This window comes from Triticum dicoccoides, chromosome 6A, assembly GCF_002162155.2.
Source record: "Triticum dicoccoides isolate Atlit2015 ecotype Zavitan chromosome 6A, WEW_v2.0, whole genome shotgun sequence".
Classification (NCBI taxonomy): domain Eukaryota; kingdom Viridiplantae; phylum Streptophyta; class Magnoliopsida; order Poales; family Poaceae; genus Triticum; species Triticum dicoccoides.
The window spans coordinates 396,088,864-396,113,271 of NC_041390.1; positions in this window are offsets into that span (position 1 = coordinate 396,088,864).

Below are 24,408 nucleotides of genomic sequence, written 5' to 3' on the forward strand. Positions count from 1 at the left end.
GGCCGGCCAGGAGGTGGTGCGTGCCCCCCAGTCCAAATTGGACAAGGGGTGGGGGCGGCGCCCCCCTCCTTCCTTCTCTTCCCTTCCCCCTTCCTTCCCCTCCTTGTTGGACTAGGAAAGGGGGGGACCTACTCCTAGTAGGAGTAGGATTCCCCCCCTTGGGGCGCGCCCCTTGAGGCCGGCCGGAGGAGGGTGCACCCCATAGACACACAAGTTGATTTCTTAGCCGTGGGTGGTGCCCCCCTCCACAGATTTCCATCCTCGGTCATATTGTCGTAGTACTTAGGCAAAGCCCTGCGCCGGTAACTTCATCATCACCGTCAACACGTCGTTGTGATGACGAAGCTCTCCCTCGGCCTCAGCTGGATCTAGAGTTCGAGGGACGTCACCGAGCTGAACGTGTGTAGATCGCGGAGGTGTCGTGCGTTTGGTACTTGATCGGTTGGATCGCGAAGACGTTCGACTACATCAACTGCGTTACTCAACGCTTCCGCTTTCGGTCTACGAGGGTACATAGACACACTCTCCCCTCTTGTTGCTATGCATCTCCTAGATAAATCTTGCGTGATCGTAGGAATTTTTTTTGAAATACTGTGTTCCCCAACATGCTTTACTTCATCCACGACGAATTTGCAATCCGAGGCCATATATATCCTCTGCTCGTACAAATCATCCACAATTGCAAGGGCCTCCCTAACTGCCATAGCTTCAAGTATTTGAGGGTCTGAAATAAATCTGAAAGTGATGCAAGATGCTCCCAAAAAAGATCCACCCGAGTCCCTACATACAACTGCAACTGTGCCATGAGTACCACTCCTCGTCACAGCTGCACCAATGTTAATTTTCACGTGGCCTGCTGGTGGTGCTAGACAATGCGATGTTCTGGCTGTGTTGATGTTGCTCCCTGTTCGGACTGGCTTTGACAAAATCTAAATGTCAACAAGGAAAGAAGTAATAAACAGATGAGTTGACAAGGGGCTCTAAAATATATCCTCATGTATAGCTTTCCTCCTCGCCTTCCAGATCACCCACATAGTTACTACCAATGTTGTGAACTCCTCCAGTGTCAGGGTCTCATGCATCATGAACAACCATTCTTTTGCTACCGGCTCTTGGTTGGCACACATGTGTTTCACCATCTGCTCAGCGAAGAGAGACCAGATGCATCTCGTCGTCATGCAGTCCAATAGAGCATGTCTCTAGCTATCCCCTGATCCACACAAAGAGCAAACGCGACTTGTTGACATGTTGCGATGATTCAAAATATCAACAGTTGGTAATGAGTCCTGGCATAGTCTCCACAAGAAGTTTTTCAACTTCGAGGGAACCTTAATATTCCACAATGACGCCCAACTCTTCTCCTCCTTCTTTGTATTGGACTGATCCTCACCATTCTCCAACCAACTCTCCCTTTGCAGTTTAGTTTTCACAAGCATTTTGTACACCGAACTCACAGAAAACCTGCCCCGCCGATCGGATCCCCATGCCCAGAAATCTTCTAGTCTCCGTGTGCATAAGGGAATCCTTAGTATTACCTCGGCGTCAAATGACAAGAAAGTGCTTTGGACCATCTCTTCCCACCATGATGCCGAGGATGCATCAATTAACTCCGAGACCATATTAGGTGGGTGATTCGTAAGAGATGAAAGTGGTCTCATCATACCTTCACGAGGGATCCAATTATGTTCCCAAGTTCTTGTAGTTTCTCCATTCCCGATCCTCCGTATTAAGCCTTGAGTTAGGACATTTTTTTCGTCCAAAACAACCCGCCAAATATGTGATGGATGGGAGCCTAGGCTAGCTTCAAAAAAAGATTATGTGGGAAAGTAGACAGCTTTCAAAATCCTTGCACTAGAGTTGTTGGGTTTCTAAATTAACCTCCACGCTTGCTAGCAAGAAGGGAGAGACCAGATGCATCTCGCCATCATGCAGTCCAACAGAGCTTGTCTCTAGCTATCCCCTGATCCACACAAAGAGCAAATGCGACTTGTTGACATGTTGTGATGATTCAAAAATATCAGCAGTTGGTAACGAGTCCTGGCATAGTCTCCACAGGAAGTTTTTCAACTTCGAGGGAACCTTAATATTCCACAGTGACGCCCAACTCTTCTCCTCCTTCTCTGTATTGGACTGATCCTCACCATTCTCCAACCAACTCTCCCTTTGCAGTTTAGTTTTCACAAGCATTTTGTACACCGAACTCACAGAAAACCTGCCTCGCCGATCGGATCCCCATGCCCAGAAATCTTCTAGTCTCCGTGTGCATAAGGGAATCCTTAGTATTACCTCGGCGTCAAATGAAAAGAAAGTGCTACGGACCATCTCTTCCCGCCATGATGCCGAGGATGCATCAATTAACTCCGAGACCATATTAGGTGGGTGATTCGTAAGAGATGAAAGTGGTCTCATCATACCTTCACGAGGGATCCAATTATGTTCCCAAGTTCTTGTAGTTTCTCCATTCCCGATCCTCCGTATTAAGCCTTGAGTTAGGACATTTTTTTCGTCCAAAACAGCCCGCCAAATATGTGATGGATGGGAGCCTAGGCTAGCTTCAAAAAAAGATTATGTGGGAAAGTAGACGGCTTTCAAAATCCTTGCACTAGAGTTGTTGGGTTTCTGAATTAACCTCCACGCTTGCTAGCAAGAAGGGAGAGACTAAATAACCCCATGTCCTGGAAACCTAAACCTCCCAAGTACTTTGGTTTGGTGCACACATCCCATGAAACCCAACAAGGCTTTCTTCTTTCTCTCTTGCTGCCCCACCAAAATTGTCTGATGATCGAGGTAATATTCTCACAAACTCCTCTGGGAAATCTAAAGCATGCCGGTGGGGGAGATCCTATAGGGCGCCTTATGCGCCGGTGGACGCAATGGGCGCACACTACAACACCCTGATGGGCCAGGCCACGGACATGTAGCAGGGCAACGTATGTATACCGCAAGAAAAAAAACCTAAAATTATGGTTCTGGTCAGGAATCAAACTCACACCAATTACTTCAAGTACATGGTTGGTTAACCACCAGAGCTACTAGGCACTTGTAGGATATTTCAGCGCGACCCATGATAAGAACAAAAAACTATAGCCATGCTATTTCTTGCATGTACTTGCCAACATTATAGAAAAACATGATTTATTTTGAAAAAAATATGAACAAAATTTTAAATCCATAGATTTAAAAAAGAATCATGAATTAGGAAAAAATATCTATTCAAAAAAGTTCATGAAAATTGAAAAAGTTCCTCAATTTTCAAAAAAGTTCACAAAATTTGAAAAAAGAACTTCATCAGTTTTCAAAAAAAGTTCATCAACTTTCAAAAAACTTCATCGTTTTAGAAAAACTTCAAAAAATCTGAAAAAGTTCATCAATTTTTAGAAAAGTTAACAAAATTTGAAAAAAGTTCATCGATTTTCAAAAAAAATCACAAAATCTGAAAAAAGTTAATCAATTCTGAAAAAAGTTCACAAATATCTTAAAAAATTTCATCGATTTTCAAAAAAAGTTCATCAATTCCCAAAAAAGTTCATCAATATTGGGGAATAGTTCATAAAATGAAAAAAAAATCATCAATTCTGAAATAAAAATATCATCGTTTTTCAAAAAAGTTCATGGATTTTGAGAAAAAAAGACGGATTTAGGGGAAAAGAAAAAAAATAAAAAAAAAAAGAAAACGGAAAATATAATTAAAAAGAAAAGGAAAGAAGAAAAAGGGTGAAAGTTATCACGATAGGCGTTGTTGTCCTGGTTGTTGTTGTTGCAGTGTATGTGCGAACGGAAGATCGTGGGTTCGATCCACACTAGTGTTATCCTTTTTTGTAGTTTAAAACAGGAAAAGGAAGAAACTAAACGGGCCGGCCCGCGCGGAGGTCGGGTGTGCGCCCGATTATTGCTGCAACAACAAAAACAAGCGCTGATTATTGCTGCAACAACAGAAACAAGCGCTTAAGGCGCCCGTTACACTACTAGGAAAACCCTTACCAGTAGCATTGGTTTTTTGGCTATTATTAGTGCAGGTAGGCACGCTACTGCTACAGCGCTACAGTTATTTTTAGCAGTAGCGCTTGTTTGAACAAACGCTGCTGCTATCTATATCAAGTAGTAGCGCACCCCTATCCATCGCTACTGCTAATACTAGTAGCGACCTCTACAACAAATGCTACTGGTAAGGCAGCGCTGCTACTACTCCAATACCCCACGCTACTGCTAGTATTTTCTTTTTTTTATTTTGCTGTATTCGTATTTGTACAGGTTTTATACAATTACAACATACACATACACTAAAATTATATGAAAAGGAATGTCTCATCATCATCATCAAAGTGGTACAACATAGTCTCATCATATCAACATAGTTTCAACACAAATGATGTCGATCTCATCATCATCTCAAAATAGCGATACAAGTTAGTGATCACATGTCTCTTACATTGTCACCGTAGACACATGTTTCATCATCTACCTAAACTATGACATACGAGATAAGAGCGATCACGATGGTCAAAAGCGGTATTATGTAGTAGTTTTTGCAGCGGCGCTGGTTCTGAATCCCCTATTGTGCTATGAATCTCAAGTAACTAGCTTCGGCTTCCGCTCTACTATCAAACCCTTTCTGGCTTCCGCCATAGAAGCCAGAGACTTGGGCCTGACACTCTGGCCACTCATCATACACACTCGAACATGCCCTACATACACGGCATACCACTTCCTCACCATCGTTGATCTACATACCTGTCAAAGATGCACACACAAATATATAAATATATATATATCATGAAGCGAATTCAACGAAACAGTTATGAAATAGAAGCAACATATATAATAAACATAGTTAACAAATTTCATCGTACCGAAAGTAATTAAATAGAGCGCGACACCATACATCTAATACTTTCGTCGTACTGAGAGATTCGAAATTTCGTCGTACAAAAAGTAACAACTAAACAGACACATTGTTTTTAAGCAATGCACTCTTCCCATCTGTCCATATCTGGAAGGGTGCACTGATACGTCCATTTTGCATCATGCTTTTATATCGATATTTATTGCATTATGGGCTATTATTTCGCATTATGTCACAATACTTATGGCTATTCTCTCTTATTTTACAAGGTTTACATAAGGAGAGAGAATGCCGACAGCTGGAATTTTCGGCTGGAAAAGGAGAAAATATTAGAGACCTATTCTGCACAACTCCAAAAGTCCTGAAACTCCACGGAATACCTTATAATAAATAATGAAAAATCCTCGCCAAAGATGAAGACCAGAGGGCCCACACCCTTCTCACGAGGGTGGGGGCGCCCCCCCCAGGGCGCGCCCCCCTACCTCGTGGGCCCCCTGGTGGCTCTCTGATGACTATCTTCTCCTATATGAAGTCTTTCGTCGAGAAAAAAATAAGAAGCAACCTTTCAGGACGAAACTCCGCCACCACGAGGCGGAACCTTGGCGGATCCAATCTAGAGCTCCGGCGGAGCTGTTCTGCCGGGGAAACTTCCCTCCCGGAAGGGGAAATCATCGCCATCGTCATCAGCAATGCTCCTCTCACTGGGAGAGGGCAATCTCCATCAACATCTTCATCAGCACCATCTCATCTCAAAACCCTAGTTCATCTCTTATATCCAATTCTTGTCTCCAAGTCCGGGATTGGTGCTAGTAGGTTGCTAGTAGTGTTAATTACTCCTTGTAGTTGATGCTAGTTGGTTTAATTGGTGGAAGATCATATGTTCAGATCCTTTATGCATATTATTACCCCTCTGATTATGAACATGAATATGCTTTGTGAGTAGTTATGTTTGTTCCTGAGGACAAGGGAGAAGTCTTGCTATTAGTAGTCATGTGAATTTGGTATTCGTTCGATATTTTGATGAGATGTATGTTGTCTAGCTTCTAGTGGTGTTATGTGAACGTCGACTACATAAAACTTCACCATTATTTGGGCCTAGAGGAAGGCATTGGGAAGTAATAAGTAGATGATGGGTTGCTAGAGTGACAGAAGCTTAAACCCTGGTTTATGTGTTGCTTCATAAGGGGCTGATTTGGATCCATATGTTTCATGCTATGGTTAGGTTTACCTTAATACTTTTGTTGTAGTTGCGGATGCTTGCAATAGAGGTTAATCATAAGTGGGATGCTTGTCCAAGTAAGGGCATCACCCAAGCACCAGTCCACCCACATGTCAAATTGTCAAAGTACCAAACGCGAATCATATGAATGTGATGAAAACTAGCTTGACGATATTCCCATGTGTCCTCGGGAGCGCTTTTCCTTATATAAGAGTTTGTCCAGGCTTGTCCTTTTCTACAAAAAGGATTGGGCCACCTTCCTGCACTTTATTTAGTTTTGTTACTTGTTGCTCGTTACAAATTATCTTATCACAAAACTATCTGTTACCCCTTATTTCAGTACTTGTAGAGAATACCTTGCTGAAAACCGTTTATCATTTCCTTCTGCTCCTCATTGGGTTTGACACTCTTACTTATCGAAAGGACTACGATAGATCCCCTATACTTGTGGGTCATCAAGACTCTTTTCTGGCGCCGTTGCCGGAGAGTGAAGCGCCTTTGGTAGGTGAAATTTGGTAAGGAAAAATTTAGATAGTGTGCTGAAATTTACTGTCACTTGTTACTATGGAAAGTAATCCTCTGAGGGGCTTGTTCGGGGTATCTTCACCCCGACCAGTAGAGAAAAGAGTTGCTCCTCAGCCTACTAAACCTATTGAAGATGAAATTCCTTATGAGTATCCTTCGGGTGTGATAGAAAAACTGCTAGCTAATCCTTTTACAGGAGATGGAACAAAGCATCCTGATGAACACCTAATATATGTGGATGAAGTTTGTGGATTATTTAAGCTTGCAGGTATACCCGATGATGTTGCTAAGAAGAAGGTCTTCCCTTTATCTTTGAAGGGAGACACATTGATATGGTATAGGCTATGTGATGATACGAGATCAAGGAACTATAGAAGATTGAAATTGGAATTTCATCAAAAGCATCACCCTGTGCATCTTGTTCCCTAATATCATATTTATCAAGGAACTTTCTGATAACAATCGCACCATGCTTGATACTTCTTGTGCTGGCTCTTTTATGATGAATACTATTGAATTCAAATGGGATTTATTGGATAGAATTAAACGCAACTCTAAAGATTGGGACCTCGACAATGGTAAGGAGTCAGGTATGACACCTAAGTTTGATTGTGTTAAATCTTTTATGGATACCGATATTTTCCGTAAGTTTAGCACTAAATATGGACTTGATTCTGAGATAGTAGCTTCTTTCTATGAATCTTTTGCTACTTATGTTGATCTCCCTAAGGAGAAGTGGTTTAAATATCATCCTCCCATAGAAGTAAAAGTAGCTGCACCTATTAAAGTTGAAGAAAAGACTATCACTTATAATGATCCTATTGTTCCTACTTCTTATGTTGAGAAACCACCTTTCCCTGTTAGAATAAAGGATCATGCTAAAGCTTCAACTGTGGTTTGTAAAAGCAATATTAAAACATATACACCTCCTGAGCAAGTTAAAGTTGAACCTAATATTGCTATCGTTAAAGAGCTCTTGTCTGATAATATTGATGGGCATGTTATTCAGTTCTATGGTGAAACTGCTAGAATTGCTAAACCTTGTGCTAAAGATAAACATAGACCTGTGGTAGGCGTGCCTGTTATTTCTGTTAAAATAGGAGATCATTGTTATCATGGCTTATGTGATATGGGTGTTAGTGCTAGTGTTATACCTTATGACTTGTATAAAGAAATCAAGCATGAAATTGCACCTGCTGAATTAGAAGATATTGATGTCATAATTAAACTTGCTAATAGAGATATTATTTTAGCAATGGGAATTGTTAGGGATGTTGAAGTCTTGTGCGGGGAAAATAAATATCCTACTGATTTTCTTGTTCTTAGTTCCCCACAAGATAGCTTTTGTCCCATTATATTTGGTAGACCCTTCTTGAATACAGTTAATGCTAGGATAGACTACGAAAAGAATGTTGTTACTATTGGCTTGGATGATATGACTCATGAGTTTAATTTCTCTAAATTTTGTAAACAACACCATGAAGAAGAATTGCCTAGTAAGGATGAAATTATTGGTCTTGCTTCTATTGCCATACCTCCTAGTGATCCTTTAGAACAATATTTGCTAGACCATGAGAATGATATGTTTATGAATGAAAGAAGGGAAATAGATGAAGTATTCTTTAAACAAGAACCTATGCTGAAACACAACTTGCCTATTGAAATCCTAGGGGATCCCCCTCCACCTAAGGGTGATCCCGTGTTTGAGCTTAAACCGTTGCCTGATAATCTTAAATGTGCTTATCTTGATGAAAATAAGATATACCATGTTATTATTAGTGCTAACCTTTCAGAGCATGAAGAAGAAAGATTGTTGAAAACTCTGAAGAAGCACCGTGCTACTATTGGATATACTCTTGATGATCTTAAGGGCATTAGTCCCACTCTATGTCAACATAAAATAAATTTGGAAGCAGATGCCAAACCAGTTCGTGATCCTCAATGACGTCTGAATCCTAAAATGAAAGAAGTGGTAATAAAAGAAATACTAAAGCTTCTGGAGGCAGGTATAATTTATCCCGTTGCTGATAGTCAGTGGGTAAGTCATGTTCATTGTGTCCCTAAGAAGGGAGGTATTACTGTTGTTCCTAATGATAAAGATGAATTGATTCCACAAAGAATTATTATAGGTTATAGGATGGTAATTGATTTCCACAAATTAAATAAGGCTACTAAGAAAGATCATTACCCCTTACCTTTAATCGATCAAATGCTAGAAACATTATGCAAACATACACATTATTGCTTTCTAGATGGTTATTCTGGTTTCTCTCAAATACCTGTGTCGGCTAAAGATCAATCAAAGACTAATTTTACATGCCCTTTTGGTACTTTTGCTTATAGACGTATGCCTTTTGGTTTATGTAATGCGCCTGCTACCTTTCAAAGATGCATGATGGCTATATTCTCTGACTTTTGTGAAAAGATTTGTGAGGTTTTCATGGATGACTTTTCCGTCTATGGATCTTCTTTTGATGATTGCTTGAGCAATCTTGATCGAGTTTTGCAGAGATGTGAAGAAACTAATCTTGCCTTGAATTGGGAAAAGTGCCACTTTATGGTTAATGAGGGTATTGTCTTGGGGCATAAAGTTTCTGAAAGAGGTATTGAAGTTGATAAAGCCAAGGTTGATGCTATTGAAAAGATGCCATGTCCCAAGGACATCAAAGGTATAAGAAGTTTCCTTGGTCACGCCGGATTTTATAGGAGGTTCATTAAGGACTTCTCAAAAATTTATTGGCCTCTGACTAATTTATTACAAAAAGATATACCCTTTATCTTTGATGATGATTGTGTAGAGGCATTTGAAATACTTAAGAAAGCATTAGTCTCTGCACCTATTGTTCAGCCACCTGATTGGAATTTACCCTTTGAAATTATGTGTGATGCTAGCAATTATGCTGTAGGTGCTGTTCTAGGGCAAAGAGTTGATAAGAAATTAAATGTTATCCATTATGCTAGTAAGACTATAGACAATGCTTAAAGAAATTATGCTACTACTGAAAAAGAACTTTTAGCAGTTGTATTTGCTTGTGATAAGTTCAGACCTTATATTGTTGATTCTAAAGTAACTATCCACACTGATCATGCTGCTATTAAATATCTTATGGAGAAGAAAGATGCTAAACCTACACTTATTAGATGGGTTCTCTTGCTACAAGAATTTGATTTGCATATTGTTGATAGAAAAGCAGCTGAGAACCCCGTTGCAGACAACTTATCTAGGTTAGAGAATGTTCTTGATGACCCACTACCTATTGATGATAGCTTTCCTGATGAACAATTAAATGTCATAAGTACTTCTCGTAGTACTCCTTGGTATGCTAATTATGCTAATTACATTGTTGCTAAATTTATACCACCTAGCTTCACATACCAACAAAATAAAAGGTTCTTATCTGATTTGAGACATTACTTTTGGGATGACCCACATCTTTATAAAGAAGGAGTAGATGGTGTTATTAGACGTTGTGTACCTGAGCATGAATAGGAACAGATCCTACGCAAGTGCCACTCCGAAACTTATGGAGGACACCATGCGGGAGATAGAACTGCACATAAGGTATTGCAATCCAGTTTTTATTGGCCTACTCTCTTCAAGGATGCATGTAAGTTTGTCCTATCTTGTGATGAATGTCAAAGAATTGGTAATATTAGTAGATGTCAAGAAATGCCTATGAACTATTCACTTGTTATTGAACCGTTTGATGTTTAGCGCTTTGATTATATGGGACCTTTTCCTGCCTCTAATGGATATACACATATTTTAGTTGCTGTTGATTACGTTACTAAGTGGGTAGAAGCTATTCCAACTAGTAGTGCTGATCATAAAACTTCTATTAAAATGCTTAAAGAAGTTATTTTTCCGAGGTTTGGAGTCCCTAGATATTTAATGACTGATGGTGGTTCACATTTTATTCATGGTGCTTTCCGTAAAATGCTTGCTAAATATGACGTCAATCATAGAATTGCATCTCCGTATCACCCACAGTCTAGTGGTCAAGTAGAATTGAGTAATAGAGAACTCAAATTAATTTTGCAAAAGACTGTCAATAGGTCTAGAAAGAATTGGTCCAAGAAACTTGATGATGCATTATGGGCCTATAGAACTGCATATAAAAATCCTATGGGTATGTCTCCGTATAAAATGGTATATGGAAAATCATGTCACTTACCTCTCGAACTAGAACATAAGGCATATTGGGCTATTAAAGAGCTCAACTATGATTTCAAACTTGCCGGTGAAAAGAGGTTATTTGATATTAGCTCTCTTGATGAATGGAGAACCCAAGCTTATGAAAATGCTAAGTTGTTTAAAGAAAAGATTAAAAGATGGCATGACAAAAGGATACAAAAGCGTGAGTTTAATGTAGGTGATTATGTATTGCTATACAATTCTCGTTTAAGATTTTTTGCAGGAAAACTTCTCTCTAAATGGGAAGGCCCCTATGTTATCCAGGAGGTCTATCGTTCCGGTGCCATAAAAATCAACAACTTCGAAGGCACAAATCTGAAGGTGGTAAACAGTCAAAGAATTAAACATTATATCTCAGGTAATCCCATAAATGTTGAAACCAATATTATTGAAACTGTAACCCCGGAGGAATACATAAGGGACACTTTCCAGAATGTTTCAGACTCCGAAAAGGAATAGGTATGTGGTACGGTAAGTAAACCGACTCCAAAACAATTTTTAAGGCAATATTTCTCCGTTTTGGAATATTTAGAAAAATAGAAAATTAAGTAGCAGTCCGGGAAGGACATGAGGGCCCCACCAGGGTGGAGGGCGCGCCTTACCCCCTGGGCACGCCCCCCTACCTCGTGAGCACCTCGTGTGCCTTCCGGACTCTGTTTTCTTGCATGATACGTATTTTGGTCGGTAAAAATTCATTATATAATCTCCCTGGGGTTTTGACTCCCGTATCACGCAAAAATCTCATGTTTTTGTTTCGAGCTGTTTTTTTGACAGATCTAGATTATCATGACGTCCCCAAGTGCTTCCAAGGACAAGTTCTTCGAGAAGGTCATCAACCCTTACCTCGCGGAGGTGCTGCGACATCCTCAAACCATTGAGATGCGTGATGGGTTGCTGCACATCTGCGATGCTGAGGGACCAAAGGGAACCGGAAGCGTGGAGACGAGGCTCGAAGCAATGGAGCAACAAGTTTTCAAGTGCCAGGGGATGGTGGAGCGTGGAATCAACGCTAGCCACACGATGCTCGCGGAGCTCACTAACAACTACAAGCCGGATGCCAAGAACACCGAGGAGGCCATATTCAAGCTATATGAGAAGATCGAGCACCTCCAAGCCCAAATCTATGACCTGCAAAACCAAAACTGTGAGTATGAATATATATTCAAAAGAATGAGTTTGGCTGCAGATTCGAGGATTCCGGAGACTCGATCATCCTTCTATGATGGTGAACCTATGCCTTGGAAGATGGATGACAAGCTTGCATCATCAACAATACCTCCACCTTCTTCACCAACCAAGGAGATATAATAACATGGGTATGGGCACTCCCCTTGGCAACTGCCAAGCTTGGGGGAGGTGCCCCGGTATCGTATCACAATCACAACTCCTATCTTTACCGTTTTCTTTATTTCGATCCCATTAGTAGTATTTTGATCTAGTAGAATAAAGTTTATGGCATGATCTAGTTTTAAGTTTTGCTTTATGATCTCTCTATGTAATCGAGTCCATGAGCTATACAATAAAGATTAGTGTTGAGTCAAGGGCTTGATTTTCGTGCTATGATCTTGGGTTAATAAAAGAAAAGAGAAAAATAATAAGAAGAAACAAAAGTTCATATTGATCTTATTGATAGTAATGACTTCACATAGAAAGAGCATGATGATTAAAAGTTGTTGGGAGTTGGCAGACATAGCTTTGGTCATCGTTGCAATTAATAGGAAGTAATAAGGAAAGAGAGGTTTCACATATAAATATACTATTATTGACATCTTTTATGATTGGGAGCACTCATCAAAATATGACATGCTAAAAAGTTGATGTTGGACAAGGAAGACAACGTAATGGGTTATGTTTTCTTATATCTGAGATAAAGTATGTTGTCATGGATCATCCAACATGTTGAGCTTGCCTTTCCCCCTCATGCTAGCCAAATTCTCAACACCAAGTAGAGATACTACTTGTGCTTCCAAACACCCTTAAACCAGTTTTGCCATGAGAGTCCACCATATCTACCTATGGATTGAATAAGATCCTTCAAGTAAGTTGTCATCGGTGCAAAGCAATAAAAATTGCTCTAAATATGTATGACTGATTGGTGTGGGAGAAATAAGCTTTATACGATCTTGTGATGTGGAAGTAATAAAGCGATGAACTGCATAATAAAGGTTCATATCACAAGGGGCAATATAAAGTGACGTTCTTTCGAATTAAGATTTTGTGCATCCAACCATAAAAGTGCATGACAACCTCTGCTTCCCTCTACGAAGGGCCTATCTTTTATTATTATCTTCTACCTTATGCAAGTGTCATGGTGATCTTCACCTTTCCTTTTTACATTTTATCCTTTGGCAAGCACAGTGTGTTGGAAAGATCCTGGTAGATATATCTAATTGGATGTAGGGGCATAAGTTATTATTGTTGACATTACCCTTGAGGTAAAAGGTTGTGGGGCGAAACTATAAGCCCCTATCTTTCTCTGTGTCCGGTTAAAACTCCGTAACCACAAGTATTGCGCGAGTGTTAGCAATTATGAAGGACTAGATGATAGTTGAGTATGTGGACTTGCTTTTTAGCTCTGACATAGACTCTTTCTGATGTTATGATAAGTTGCAATTGCTTCAATGACCGAGGTTATAGTTTATTGGTTCTCAATAAGGTTTCTGATTCATTCTTTTGCATTGTGAATAGATCATCACTTGAACATAAGTAATCATAAGACAATATTTATGTATGTTGCTGTTATGAGAATAATCATGATGCCCTCATGTCCGTATTTTATTTTTATCGACGCCTCTACCTCTAAACATGAGGACATATTTATCGTTATCGGCTTTCGCTTAAGGACAAGCGAGGTCTAAGCTTGGGGGAGTTGATACGTCCATTTTGCATCATGCTTTTATATTGATATTTATTGCATTATGGGCTGTTATTTCACATTATGTCACAATACTTATGGCTATTCTCTCTTATTTTACAAGGTTTACATAAGGAGGGAGAATGCCGACAGCTGGAATTCTAGGCTGGAAAAGGAGCAAATATTAGAGACCTATTCTGCACAACTCCAAAAGTCCTGAAACTCCACGGAATACCTTACAATAAATAATGAAAAATCCTCGCCAAAGATGAAGACCAGGGGTCCCACACCCTTCTCACGAGGGTGGGGGCGCCCCCCCTAGGGCGCGCCCCCTACCTCATGGGCCCCCTAGTGGCTCTCCGATGACCATCTTCTCCTATATGAAGTCTTTCGTCGAGAAAAAAATAAGAAGCAACCTTGCGGGACGAAACTCTGCCGCCACGAGGCGGAACCTTGGCGGATCCAATCTAGAGCTCCGGCAGAGCTGTTCTGCCGGGGAAACTTCCCTCCCGGAGGGGGAAATCATCGCCATCGTCATCACCAACGCTCCTCTCATCGGGAGAGGGCAATCTCCATCAACATCTTCATCAGCACCATCTCATCTCAAAACCCTAGTTCATCTCTTATATCCAATTCTTGTCTCCAAGTCCGGGATTGGTGCTAGTAGGTTGCTAGTAGTGTTAATTACTCCTTCTGGTTGATGCTAGTTGGTTTAATTGGTGGAAGATCATATGTTCAGATCCTTTATGCATATTATTACCCCTCTGATTATGAACATGAATATGCTTTGTGAGTAGTTACATTTGTTCCTGAGGACAAGGGAGAAGTCTTGCTATTAGTAGTCATGTGAATTTGGTATTCGTTTGATATTTTGATGAGATGTATGTTGTCTAGCCTCTAGTGGTGTTATGTGAACGTAGACTACATAACACTTCACCATTATTTGGGCCTAGAGGAAGGAATTGAGAAGTAATAAGTAGATGATGGGTTGCTAGAGTGACAGAAGCTTAAACCCTAGTTTATGTGTTGCTTCGTAAGGGGCTGATTTGGATCCATATGTTTCATGCTATGGTTAGGTTTACCTTAATACTTCTGTTGTAGTTGCGGATGCTTGCAATAGAGGTTAATCATAAGTGGGATGCTTGTCCAAGTAAGGGCAGCACCGGTCCACCCACATGTAAAATTATCAAAGTACCGAATGCGAATCATATGAACGTGATGAAAACTAGCTTGACGATATTCCCATGTGTCCTCGGGAGCGCTTTTACTTATAAAAGAGTTTGTCCAGGCTTGTCCTTTGCTACAAAAAGGATTGGGCCACCTTGCTGCGCTTTATTTACTTTTGTTACTTGTTGCTCGTTACAAATTATCTTATCACAAAACTATATGTTACCCCTTATTTCAGTACTTGCAGAGAATACCTTGCTGAAAACCATTTATCATTTCCTTCTGCTCCTCGTTGGGTTCGACACTCTTACTTATCGAAAGGACTATGATAGATCCCCTATACTTGTGGGTCATCATGCACCCAAGCTTAATGAAAGGCGTCATGTCCTGATGCTGTAGGGCAATGCAGGTTCGGACGTCAGCTCGCGATATTGGGCCGCCGTAGAACATCCCATTCTCTTCGAGGACATCTTTCATGATGATGGAAGAAATTTCCTATTGGATCCGGTAGAAATCGTTTCGAAGTTGATTATCTGGCACGGCTCCAAAGGCTTCGGCCCATCTCTGGATATGGGTATCGGATGAAGATTTCATGCAAAGTGATTGCACATCCCTTCTGTACTCCATCATTAGATGGATGACGTACAATCCATCATTGTCACTTCTTGCTGGTTGCTGGATGCAACAAAAGTCAGTCTTGTGGCCGAAACAAAGACCGACCTTATTTGTTTTTTTTTGCATTGGATGTAGCCACCCCGCATGCTCAAGCCCAGCATAGCTCTATCCAGAACATGCTTTATATGTGTGTAATCTTTCTTCTGTATGTTCTTCGACGGGTCCAAATATAGAGCGTGTGAGGAACACGGGTAAAGAGCAATGAGAACAGCACGACACCCCCTGCTGTGCAAAACACACGATCAAGTTAGCCTCCATGCATGCAAAGTAACTATTGAAATGCACGTATGTGTTATAGTGCTATCCGCGGATGACTTACCTGGGATGATAAGGTAGGAGAATCGTTTCTTTGTCCTTATTGCTGACCAAGAATTCTTCGCTGTACTCACTCGCATATTGACGGTTGGCGTCGTTGATTGACAAGAATCCCTCATGCATGTAGTATGGGTCCACGACCACAAGACCGGTGACTTGCTCTCTCCTGACGATGTAGTTCATGTGCAGCACATACAGGCGGACGAACGTAAAATCGAGTGTCCTCATTTGAAAAATCTAGAAGATGTAATCAAACCTCAGGAAGAAGAGGTCCGCAGGTCATGTGTGGACATACATCTTGCAACTGATCGGCACATGAACCATATAAAGTGGGTATCCTGGATCGTCCGAGGCGAGGAGGCTTCTCTCTGTCGAAAGCACATGGTCATGGAGTCTCCTGAGATCCCCTACTATGGCAGCTAGTGCATTCGCCGGTACCATTGGCTCTCCCGCGACATGGATTAATGGCACATGTTTCATCGGTACACGGTCAACCTTGGTCGAAGGCGGCTGGCTGCTAGAACCAACATTGCCAACTTTCTTGGATTTTCTCGCTGTCGGTCTCTTCCTCTGCTTCTTCTTGGTGGGCTCAGGTGCTGGTGGGTCTGTCAAACCCTCCCTGAGCACCACCCATAGTGTTGTCGGGCTCAGCATTGGACGACTCTGGCTAATTAGTTGAGCTTGGGTGGAGCCAGCATCTGGAGGCGTGTCCTGCGAGAATTGCATGAACAAAGACTTCTTGCACTCCCGAGGACGTTCCGGCTCTGGTACATGCATCTCATATTCATATGGTTGACTCATTGTTACTTCATTGCCAAAGGCAATATTGAGATACTGGAGAGGATCATCGGCCTCCTCCTTGTCATGATCCATATCCTCTTCCATGGGGCAGATGGCATCATCTGCCGAAACGGTTGGCCCTCCTTCCTCATGTCTCTCGATCTCAGCAAGCAGCACAGACGATGGTTGTACTTGTGTAGGTGGTGTTGTGGTCATACCTTCCTGAGGTCCTGTTAGTGTGCCCCCGGCCACCTCGACGCGAAGAAGATTTTTCGGCCACAGGATCGGCCAATTTTTGCATTGGCCAAGCTGCATGGGGGTCTCGTCATCCTCTCCATCGATTTGTATCGGACGAGGGAAACCCTCGTAGCCCGCTTTCACACTCACCACAGAGACCCTTAAGGCGTTATCAGGCATCTGCCGGCGGTGAAATAATCGATCCTTAGGCTTGACTATAGTACGCTTCCCCACATCCACCAACCCGCCCTTCATGTGGTAAAGGAGGGTGCACGGAGTGGAGTCGGCCTACAAAGACATATACGTGCGGCGTCAGAGATCCAAAAAGAATAGCAACTGAAGATTAATTAATTAGTTGAGTTGATGAAGGTGCGACGCGTATTTACCATGAGGGCGTCGAGCTCAGCCAATGTCGACGGCCCGACATTCAAGCCAGAGACGGAGCTAGGGCTGCTGTGAGAGCTGGGTGCAGGAGCAGGTGCTGGAGGAGGTGCAGGTGCAGTTGCCATACTAGGTACGGGTATGGGTGCAGTATTCATTGAGTTGCTCCCGGTGAAGCTGGGCATGGGAAAATCACTTGGTGGAGCGTTTGGATTTTGTTGCACCCATGTGACCACTGTTGGAATCAAGCTTGTAAAGGCAGCCACCATATCATCTCTACAGGCAGCGATTATCTTAGCTTTTGCTTTCTCCATCGCCCGCGCCACCTTCTCATCGATAGTCACTTGACTGAACTTCTTTCTCTGTCTTTTGGCCTCGGGGTCCTCGTTATAATAGTACTTCCACATGGCGACATCCCCGGCGCCGTGCACACGTCCATATTGTGGCCGCTGGCCGGGTGGGTGTCCCATCATTATGTTCATGGCCCGGTTGAAAGGAGTGTCCCACTTGTACTTCGCTGACGACTGAGTCGACTATGTCGACGAGTCGCTTTCGGCCGCAAGCTTGTGTTGCTCTCTCTGCAAAATGGACCATGAATCATTTACAAATGCGACTAGAATGTAGTAGACTTCATTTATTAGAAGCTAATATGTAAGGTGGTAAAAGGATAATTACCAGTAATCTCATGAATTTCCTAGTCGGCCCGTCGGTGAAAAAAAATCTTTTTTGGTCCCAAGAGAATCGGGCCCTGATGAAGTCGTGCTCCTGCTGGTCGGTGAACTCAGCCAATGGGTCTGGGATCCCCTGATGCTCACGTTCTGCGTCCTCCTTAGCCCACACGGGCCTCTTTCCAGTGTAACCACGACTTCCAAGGCGGTGGTTCCCCATGTTCTTTACCTGCAGCTGCTTGCCTCTCTGTGACATGGCCTTGGCAGCTTCTTCATTGCGAGTCCCCTTGAACTTTTCAAAGTCCTCTATCGTAATTTTTGGATTGTCTGCAACAATCTCGGCGTAGGTTTCATGGTCTACTTCAATCACCCTTTTCACCCTAGTTTTCCAAGCGCTCAATGCGTTGCTGAACTTCCCTAGGGCTTTGTTGTTGATTTTTTTTCATGGCATCATCATCCCATGGGTCGACATCGTCATTCCGACCGGGGAACGGGAATCTTGCATGCAACCTAGTTAGGAGCAGCTTCTTCAAATTTTCATTCTTCCGTATTTTCGTGGTGTTGATGTTAGCTGTATCCCATAGGATGCATGCTAGTTGGTTGTCATAACACGCTGCCACTTCCCACGGCTCTATTGGCTCGAACTCGCCAGGGTGCACCGCCGTGACCACCAGTCTTCCAGTGCCGAGCTCATTTGGGCGTCGTGTCCTCTTTTCCTTCTTTCCCTCACTGGCTTGGGAGGTCCCACCTTCCGTGTTGTAGTTAGGAACATCATCAGCGCCAGTCTCAGTGCTCGTGTCGTTAGTGGCATCAGTGTCGGCGCCGGTGCCACCATCGTCATCATCCGTCATGACAAGGGGGTCCTGACACCCAGCTTGTTGTCTCTCTTGATCCGCCAGAAAGTCGAGGTAGGCGTGTGCTTGGGACTGAGAACCTACGGCCTCATCGGTGTCGTTCATGTTTCCTAGGGTTCAATGTCGTAGTCGTTTAATTATCAAGCTTTATATAATAAAGTGAATAATGAAAAAAAGTGACCTTTGTTTTGCCGGAAATGTCATTTCATTCCCGTCGCGACAAATCTCGAGCAGTCGATATGTCTAACTTTCTAGCACAAGTCATGCCGAAATTCACGGAAAATTTCTGCATGACCTTTGCTAGAAAGTGCACATATAGAGCACCTGAAATTTTCCAGAATGGAAATGAATCAACATTTCCGGCAAAACATAGGTCACTCACAACCGGCAAAACATAGGTCACATATAGAGCATCTCACAAGCAATGGAGCAACTCCAAATGGACTCCAATGGATAGCATTTCATTTCATTTCATAAACTTGTTGTTGTGTCCATCAACATTGCATTCAAATAAAATTGCAGACTACTGTAATGGACTAGTTACAAAAATGCAAAATACAGTACTCTCTGCCAACTACTTGTTGCCAATACAACTACTACTTCATTTTCTGAATTTTTTTTGCCCTAACTAGAGTGGCATCAACTACTTTTTTCTGAATTTTTTTCCCTAGCTAGAGTGGCATCTACTACTTCATTTTCTGAATTTTTTGCCCTAACTAAAGAACAACAGGAAAGGAGGGGCTGGCTCACTGTGCGTCGGGGTCAGGGTCGCTAGGGCTGAGGGGGTGGCGTCGGGGTCAGGGCTCGTCGGGGCTGAGGGGATGGCGTCGGGGTCAGGGCTCGCCGGGGCAGAGGGGGTCCTTCTCCTCCTTGTCGATCTGCAGAGAGACCAAATTTGGTCCGAGAGAGAGAGAGACTGTACGGCGGAGGGGCGGCACGGGGGGAGGGGCCGGTCCAGGGGTGCACCTAGGGCAGGGGCCAGCACGGGGAGAGGGAGCGTCGGGATGGCCAGTGGCCAGCGTCGGGGTCGGGTGCGGCGTGCGTCGACGGCGGCGTGGGTAGGTGTGGGTGTCGACGGCGGCATGGGCGGATGCGAGCGTTGACGATGGCGTGGGCGGGTGCGGGCGGATGCAGGAGGGTGAGGGCGTCGGCGGTGGCGTGGGCGTGGGCGGGTGCAGGCATCGGCGGTGGCGTGCGGGAGATCGAGGTCAGAGAAGGGGATCGAGCGAGAGAGTGAGAGAGAGGAAAGAGATAGGAGTGGCAACTTAGCTATAGTGTGTGTTGGCAAAACGCGCTATAGCTAAGTTAGCTATAGCGCTGTCCTCTCCAAAACGCGCTACTGCTAACTTTTTTATTTTTTTATTTTCCTTTTTCCTTTTATTTTCCTTAGCTATAGCGCTGCCTAGGCGAAAACACGCTACTGCTAATTTTTTTTTCTTTTTCTCTTTTTCTTTTCCTTAGCTATAGCGCTGCCCAGGCCAAAACGCGCTACTGCTAACTTTTTTTACTTTTTTTCTTTTTCTTTTTATTTTTCATATTCCACAAACTTCCTTCCTTTTTATTTTATTTTTATTTCTCTTTTTATTTGCACTTTTCTTTTTCTTATCTTTCTTTTGCACTTTCCTTCCTTTAATTTGGTCCGTCGTTCGAGCAATACCACTGTTACCCACCGGATAATAATTAGTATAATATATATTACATCATTTGACCGCTATTGGCGGTATACAAAATATCTAGACACACACAAACTTTGTGGATTAGTTTGTCAGCTTGGGCGACGACGACGCTTCAGACTTATCTTCTTCCCTCTTTTGTTCGTTGTCGAATAATTGAGCCCTTGGTCGTGACTTTTCCTTCTCCAGGGATTACGATCTTTCGTAGGTAATGTAGTCTTCATTCTTATTTTGACGTATGTTTCATCTTCATCGGCATCATCTTCCCTCATCGGATCACCGTACTGGTCATAGTCTTCCTCGTTGGCGACTCCATCCATTCTGGCAATGCTCCTTTTGCTTCTCCTCACGACAACACGGCTAGGATTGGGATCAACTATGAAGAAACATTGTGTCACGTGTTTAGCGTGTACCCATGGCTCATTTTTGGCGATAGCGTTGACGGTACCGCTATCGGAGTCGGGTATACACATGGTAGTGAAATGTCAATTTTCTCTCTGTACATTCTTAGCCCATCTGACACGGAACATCATCGCGCTATGCAATCCAGAATAGTTAAGATCCCATATCTCTTCGACCCTTCCGTAATATCTTTCAATTACATTCCCGGTCATGGATTCCATCATCACCCCTGAGATTTGGTCATCACTGTTTATATCTTTCTCGTCCGTGTAGAACATGTATCCCTTGATATCGTATGCTTGATAAGTCGCGAGGTTGGTCGAGGTGCCATGTGCTAAGGCGTATATGAGTGTTCCGTTCGGACAACCCTCTTCCGGGGGATTAGCCAGAACTTTCTCTTTGAACCAACGCAAGAAAGTGGAGTTGTGCTCTCTAATAACTTCAGCGCCTGTCCTGTGCACCCCACAGTCACGGTTCTTCTTTGCGATGGTCTCTTTGTGTAGTGTCATGAAATCTTCTAGCACATCTAGGTGTTGTAGCACTACTAAGTTTGCCCTGTCAAGGTCGTTTTGTCGGCCCGAGCATAACACATTCACATCCCTATGACTGTTGGTGTGACCTTCACCTTTGAGCCTTCCACAGCGCTTGTTGACAGGCAAACCAACAACAGGGTCTCCGGTGCCTACTAGATAACTCTCACAGAAAGAGATGCACTCTTTGGTCAGATATCCCTGGGCTATGCTTCCATCTGTACGGGACATGTTACGAAGGAATCCTTTGATGAGTCCATTCATCCTCTCGAACGGCATCATGCTGTGCAGGAATGTCGGCCCTAGGTCGATGATGTCGTCCACGATGTGGACACATAGATGCACCATCACATCAAAGAACGCGGGCGGGAAGTACATCTCTAGCTCATTCAGTATGACAACGATCTCTTCCTGTAGCCTATGGAGTTGCTTCACACTTATTGACTTTCGAGAGATAGCATCAAAAAAGTGGCATAGGCTAGTAAGCGTCTCACGCACATGTGTGTCCATAATCCCTCTAAGTGCAACCGGGAGTAACTGCATCATCATCACATGACAGTCGGGAGACTTCATCCCACTAAACCTTTTTTTCTTAATGTCCAGATATCTGCTTATCTTCCCACAGTATCCAGAACTAACTTTGATTCCGGCAAGGCACTTGAACAATTGATCGACCTCCTTCGGATCTAAGGTGAAGCAAGAGGGGGGGGGGCAATATTGTTCTTCCTTCTTGTTTACTTTTTTGCCCCTATCTTCCGTCTCCGTCTTCGTCTCGGTCTCCTCTGATGACCTTTTACCAGGCATTTGGATATCTTTCCTGATATTCAAAAATTCCAAGTCTTTTCTTGCCTTCGGCCCATCCTTGGTCTTCTCTGGCATGTTCATCAATGTTCCAAGCAAACTCTCAAGGATTTTTTTTGTGATATGCATTTGATCAAGGCTATGAGGCGTGTCGAGTATGGGCCAGTATTCCAAGTCGCAGAAAACATATCTCGTCTTCCATACCTTCAGCAGGGGCTCCGGCGCCTTTTTCTTCGTCTTTCCCGGTGAGGGGCACTCTTCCCAGTTATTCAATAACTCATATATTTCTGCACTGCTACGCTTATATGGAGGACCTCGATGCTCAGCCTTACCATTGAATAGATATCCACGCTTTCTCCACGGGTCATCCTTCTCGAGCCATCTTCGATGCCCCATGTACACGATTTTCTAAGACCTGCCATCTTTCGATAGTTGCAAAGAAGTTGTATCATCCATGCACCTTGTGCATCTGCAATATCCGTGGCACACCTGGCCGGAGAGATAGCCGTAACCGAGATAGTCCTGCACCGTCCTGATCAGCGCGGCTCTCATGTAGAAGTACTCTCCTTTGCTTGCATCCCATGTCTTGGTCGGCGTTGTCCATAGGTCTGTAGCTCCTCTTTCACTAACCCGAGATACAGATTTATAGCATTTCCCGGTTATCTCGGCCATTGAATAAGCATAGCCATGTGTATGTATTTTTCCTTCATGCACAACCAGGGGGGAGGTTGTACAACCATACAAACACGAGCCATGTGCTATGATTGGTGTTCTGGTTTCCAAATGGATTAATGCCATCACTACTAGTGCCAAGCATGATGTCTCTTGGATCATTTGCAAAAAAAAATCAAATTCAGCATTTAATGCTCTCCAGCTAGCATCTGCGAGGTGTCTTAGCTTCGACTCATCCCCGTCATCTGGCTTCACCCTCTCCGCATTCCAGCGCATAAGCTTTGCTTCCTTAGGATCTACAAAATACCGTTGTAGGGGCGGAGTGATCGGAAAGTACCATACAACTTTCTGTGGAGCTTTCTTTCCGGCCTTTTTATATCGTGAAGCATTGCACTTTGGACAGATGGTTTTTTCCGCGTGCTCGTTCCGATATATGATGCAAACATTGATGCATGTGTGATATCTAATGTGTGGCAGATCAAGAGGGCACACAATTTTCTTTGCCTCCTCGACACTAGTAGGACACAGGCTTCCCGCGGGAAGAACCTTCTTTAGATACTTCAGAAGCTCATCCAGGCTTGTATCTGTCCATTTGTTTTTTGCCTTCGTCTTTAGAAGTTCTAGTGTGAAACTCAAGCGGGTCACCTCGGGATTGCAACCATCATACAAAGGAGTCATCGAGTCTACCTCCAGTTGCGCCAGTTTGGCCTCCTCTCTAGAAGCATCTTTGTCGCTAGTCGTCTTTTTGCGAAGCAAGTCTCAAACATGCGGGTCCCGCATGGCTGAACTTAGTAGCAACAAAGACGGTGGCGTGTCCGCGTCTTCTCCGCCTTGAACTTCCTCTTCGCCATCGACATTTCCGAGGCCGTCTTCCTCTTCGGGCACATAATCGGTCATCTCTTCGTCTAGTGGCCCCATGTCATTATTTCCTGCCCCGTCGACATCCTTATCCTCATCATCACTTATCCATCGAGTATGGCCATGCATGAAACCATGCATGAGCAGGTGCGCCTTGAATGTGCCACCCTCAAAGGGGTCGAGCCTGACTATTCCTTTGCATTTTCGACACGGACATAAAACATCCTTCCGTCTTTTTTCATACATGTCCTCCACAGCGGATTGCCAGTATATTTCCACCATCCTTCCATTGACCTTCATGATCACCTGCGCGCGGAGCAAATATTATAACCACGTATATATGCATGCATGGATCAAATTCATACAAAAATTCGGCATGAACTTCCCTAAACATAGGACATATTGAGTTTGCCCAAAATTCGCCGAAACGGAATTGAATCGACATTTCGGCAAAACATAGGCAACTCAATGTACTCACATGCCACACACAATTCGGTATATTCATATCGCACATAGTTTTGGTCCTAATCGCAAACACACATATTTCCATTATTGCACAACTCTTTTTTTTTGCTCACCTATTTGTCGAGAGGGATATCGAGCACCTTATTATAATTAGCTAGTAGCTCTAGATAGTGAGGTACCTACATAAATATAGCTCCAACTAGCTAGGGAGAGAGAGAGCTATGAGAGGGAGGAGGGAGGGCATTAATGGAGGGGGTGGTGGAGGGGCAAAGAAGAGAAGGGGAGAAGGGGCAA